This window comes from Eutrema salsugineum, unplaced genomic scaffold, assembly GCF_000478725.1.
Source record: "Eutrema salsugineum unplaced genomic scaffold, Eutsalg1_0 scaffold_6, whole genome shotgun sequence".
Lineage (NCBI taxonomy): Eukaryota > Viridiplantae > Streptophyta > Magnoliopsida > Brassicales > Brassicaceae > Eutrema > Eutrema salsugineum.
The window spans coordinates 10,920,278-10,925,726 of record NW_006256547.1 but is presented as its reverse complement, the minus strand read 5'-3'; positions in this window follow the sequence as shown (position 1 = coordinate 10,925,726).

Sequence of the window (5,449 nt, the reverse complement as noted above, 5' to 3'; positions counted from 1 at the left end):
CTATGTTTGTTTTGCTCTTCTAAACTAGATCTGATACCTGATGAACACTTTCGTGTCACCAAGCATCTGGATCAGATTGTAGTTCATGACGCTACTCTCATGCAGTAAAAACGAATTCAGAAGAAAAAGTTCTAAGATTCAGCTCAATAGCCAATGGAATCCTCACCGAACATATAAATCCCCATCGAAAATCCCTTAATCCCAACAATAAAACTACTCAGACATAATGAACGAAATTAAAGACATAATATTAAGAAGTAGAATAGAAACCGAAATTGATAAAGAAAGAACAAGGGTTCAAGAGAACAAATCTCTCTCTCCCTAAAAGCTAAAGCAAAAACAATAAAAGTTTGAAGTAATGAATGATGATATTAGGTTTCTTCGTTACACCATATTCTAGGGCTCCTAAGACATGTATTTATAGTGCTCAAGAACTCTCTGGACGTCACTTAGGGTTTCTCCAAATGTGGGCTTCAGAAATGGGCTTTTTGGGCTTGGAGGTTGAAGGCCGCGGTCGGGACAAGTGTGACCGCGGTGGATGAGTGGTTTGCCACGGTCGGGATGCTCCTGACCACGGGAAAGTGCTTGTTGGCCGCGGGTGGAAGTGCTGGCCAGCTGGTTTATGGGACATCTTGCTCTTCGCGTATCTTTTGATTGAACCGTTGGATTGCCAAGCTGTAAAGTGCACTGGAAAGCTGATACTTCCATCTTTAAGGTCTCCAAATTTGAGCTGGATCCGACGGTGAGAAGGCCTTCAATCAGGGGTGAACTTCTGACGGTTTGACTCTGAGCTGAAATCTGGTTTTCTATCCATTTTGTTAAGCTTTTCCCTAAGTTTCCTGAAAAGAGTCTTGAAACTACAAATACTAGAAAAACGTAATAAAAGTACTTAAAAGCAATTAAAAACATAGAAAAAGTATTTCAAAATGATCCATAAAAGTGGTCAAAATACGGTGTTATCATCTCCTTCACGCATTCGAACCTGGTGGTATCCACTCTTTAAGTCCACCTTTGAGAAGATTGTGGATCCGCTTAGCTCATCCAACATGTCATCTAGGCGTGGAATGGGGTGCCTATACTTGATGGTGATGTTGTTGATGGCACCGCAGTCCACACACATTCTTCATGTACCATCTTTCTTTGAACTGGTACAACACAAGGACTGAGGCTCTCACGCTCTTTGTGCATGAAAAAGTAATGGTTGGTGCGGCCATTGTGCGGTCTACCGAGTAATAGATGTCCTGCTTGCATGGGCACCACGTCACAAGTGACTTATTCATGGTATTTGCCGATGCTAAAACGTACTGATAATTGCTCAGAGATCTTGAGCTCGGTCTGATCGTTTAGCCACCTTAACTTGTAAGGGCGAGGGTGCTTTGTCTTCTCAAGACCTAATCTGTCCACCATATACTTGCTAGCCACGTTAGTACATGATCCACCATCTATGATAAGGTTACATACCTTGTTTTTAACGGTGCATCTAGTGTGAAACAAATTTTCTCTTTGAGCTGTTTCCTCGGGATGCACAAGATCGCTTAGCCGGCGAGTGACTAATAGCTCACCGGTATCAGGATATTCAACCTCTTATCCATGTCGCTAGGTTTATCCTCTTGTTCATCTTGCAATTCATAGTCACCACTAAGGGTAATGATCATGACTCGCTGGTTTGGGCACTCCCTCGACATGTGACCCCTACCTTGGCATCTAAAACATGTTATATCATGAGTTCTTGATGTGGGATTAGAGGACTTACCTTTCTCGGCTCGGTTGAATTTGGGAGCCTCTGTGCCTTTGCCTTTAAATCTTGATTCAGTCTCCACAGCTTTTCCCTTGTCTACTGGTTTAGAGTTGCTGGCGTTCTAGGTCTGATTCGTTCGGTTGTGGTTGGTGGGAGATGTCTTGCGCTTAATTTGCTGCTCTACTTGCACAGCTAGGTGCAATAGCTCGTGCAGTCCACTGTATTGGGCTCTCTCCGCCTTTCTTGCAATTCGTTCTTGTAAGCCGTCAATGAACTGGGCCATTAAGGCCTCCTCCGATTCTTTTAACTCCAGTGAGTTCATTAGCTTCTCAAATTCCTCAAAATACTCATGCACGCTTCTGTTTCCCTGAGACAATTTGCGAAAACGCTTTTGTAAGTCTCTATGATAGTGTTCAGGTACATACCTAAGTCGTAGGAGGATTTTCATGTCGTTCCAAGTCGTGATCGGTCCAAATCGTTGCCTTTTTCTTTCGGCAACGTTTTTGTCCCACCACGCTAAGGCATTATCAGTGAGTTGTGTAGCCGCAACAGCCACCTTTTTGCGTTCCGCGTAGCCATAACACTCAAATATGTGCTCTAGTCGTCTCTCCTAATCCAAGTATGCCTCGGGGTCCAATTTTCCTGCAAAAGTAGGAGGCATTAGCTTAAATCATGAGTTTGCTCTCGGGTATCTACTACCCTAGCTGGATTTCTCCTTAGAATATCCGGTCTCCTCTGATGTCGATGCTGATAAGGATCGGGTGGAAGTTCATCTTCCAACTCGAGCATCTCTTCATCATCACTCGCGTCACCGGCTAGAACTTGTGCTCCTCGAACTGGGGTTCTCCTCGGTTATGCCTCGACTCGGTCTATTCTTGCTCCAAGTTCTTGACGAATGTTACCCATTTGTTGAGTCATGTTCCTCAGCTCCTCTCTCATTGTGGTCATCATTTGAACAAGAGCATCGTTCGGAACAGGTTCTCCCTCGGTCATGTTGATAGCTAGGCTTTCTTAAAGTTCTTGTACTCAACAAAAACAATAAGCAAGTCAAAGGTACCAACAAATAACAAGGGTAATAAGGCACTAAACTATATGACTCGACACTAAAATGAAACTAAATAACTTTTTATAGGGTTTTCAAAATTTAGTTTGCAATGAGCTGGGATTAACGGTCTTAAAACTAACAATGCAACGAATTTCTCTTTTTTTTTTTTTTACTATTGAATATGAAAGCAAGAAACTAAATTTTTTTCTAGGGTTTTCGGTTTTATGAATCAAAAGAAACTAAACGAGTATGAATTAAAAACTAGAGAATGCAAGGGATAGAAAAACCAAAGGCAGGAACCTTTGGCTCTGATACCAAAATAATATAAGACTCGGGTGAGACGTAGAAGATTGCGGAATCGATGGTTTGGTGGGATCAACATGCTGGCTTTCACGCTCTCTCGTGTGGATCTGTGGGTGAGGATGGTAAGACAAGACTTTCTTTTACAAGGCTTGAATCGAAGCGGGATCTGTCAAGCGGGCTTTAGCGCTCTCTCTTGAGGGATTAGTTAAGGGTGGTGAAGTGGAACGAAGGCACCACAGAGATGATGGAGGATCTCTGATACTGCGGCTTGTCTCTTGGTGAATCTCACACGCAAGAACACAAACAAAGTCTCTCAAGCACAAGCTAAGAGGAAAACAATGTTATATTATTGATATCGGGAAAAAGGTTAAAGTACAAGAGCTGCGTGTGGGACTTTATAAACAGTCCGTCAGCTTTGAACCTTCTAGGGTTCGACTCAAAGAAATAAAAACGACACTAAGGACTCAAAACAACAGGACTTGTAAAAAGAAATAAAGCAAAATGGCAAAGCGTCTCATTTGTACACAAAAATGGAAAGTTCACTTAAAATAAAAAGGAAAAGAAACCTTTTCTGGACATGTGCAACCTTTTCTGGACTTGTTCCGTGCACCTCTGATGCTCTCTAGTGTGTTAGACACCACTAGGATACTCCCATGTTACCTGCACAAATTGTATAACTGGAAAATACCTGGTTAAGGCCGGTTGTGGGCTTGGTAGTTTTGTCGTTGAATAGCTCGTTAGTCTTGATGTTTTCTTCGTTAGTCTAGGTGTTTTCTCCGTCTAGAGTCCTGCTAACGTTGTATCCTGCAAATTCTTCAAGTATCTCTTCGCATCCAGCTTCATGTTCCTCTTCTTGTCTCATTTGCTCGCTATCGGCTCCGTGCCTTGGAACAGTTGTATCTTGAGGGTCGAATGCAGTCTCTTTGAGATTCTTGGTGTTCCGTGCTCCATTTCCTGCCAAGTAAACATGTATACCTGGTTCTAGTTGAGGCTTAGTCTCTTCGAGGCTCAAACGCGCGAAACCCTCCATTATGTCTAAATCGGGTCCTTTGGGGCTGTCTCGCGTGTAATGCTCTTGAGACACGGTTTTGAATGCATCTCCAAGTTCCATGGTACTTAGTAATGATTCTACGGCCAAGTTGAACCATTCTCTAAGCATCCTTGTTTTGGAACGGGTCATTGGTGCTTCTTTGAGCTCGGGAACGTTCTTTGGGTCTGGTGATGGTTCGATGACCTCATCACGGGTTCACTTTCAAAGGCCATTTGCTGGGTTTTTCTCAGAGTCTCACTCTCAAATTTAGTGGAAGGGGTGTTTGAGGAATCACTCACAATGGATTTTCCTTTGCTGTTCTGCTCGAGTCTAAGTTGGTCCAAGTAAACTTCGCGGGGAGATAAGGGTGCAAGAGTAACCTTCCAGCCTTTGAACTCGAAGGAATGTTTGTTGGTAAAGCCGTCGTGTACTGTCCTCCGGTCATACTGCCATGGTCTTCTGATATGTTCATAATTTGCATCATTTAGGTTGTATATTTCATTTCAAATCATGTCTTATTTCATGCATTTTAGGTCTTTAGGTGTTGTTTTAAAACTTAGGGGTTTGCATTAGGTCCAAGTGAGTCTTTCATGTTGTGGAGTGTTTACAGGTGATTTGGACCTAAAAACATGAAGCCAGGAGGAAAATGGTGAATGGGGCTTTAAAAATGGTGAAATTGGCCTTTTGGATATTCTCAGCGCTAGCCTGTACCGCGGGAAGTTTTTTCTCGGCTATTTTCATGTACCGCGGGTAGATTTCTCAGCCAAAACGCGTACTGGCTGTTCAAGTTTCTCGGCCAAAATTCCCGGGTGCAGATACACCTCTCTCGCATCAAGATAATGGAGTCTAGATCTCAGAACAGTTGGAATCGATGAGTTTGGAGCACGGAGCTGAAAGATACGGCTACCGGAAGACAGACCTCTCTCGCATCCGTTCCGAAGCATTTCCATATGTCTTGAACGATCTCCTGTCCGGGGGGTCTTAACGTCCGATTCAGATTAAAGGGTCTTCATCAAAGTTGGAGATGATCAGGTTATGGATCCAGAACAGGTAGAATCATTGGATTTTCAGTCGTGAGCAGAGAGTTAAGCTCACCGGAAGGCACACCTGCCTCGCTACAGTTTCAAGACCGATCCGATGAATCACAAAGATTGCGTGGGACGATGCCTTTCAAGTCTGATTCAGTTGCCGGGATCTTCATCAAGATTTGAGATCTTTGAGTGCTAATTCTAGAACATCTGAGATAATCCGGTTTGGAGCTATGTGCTGAAAGATACCGTCTCCGGAGTGAACACTGGTCCAAGAGCTTCCTTTTGATCGTTTCAATGCACTT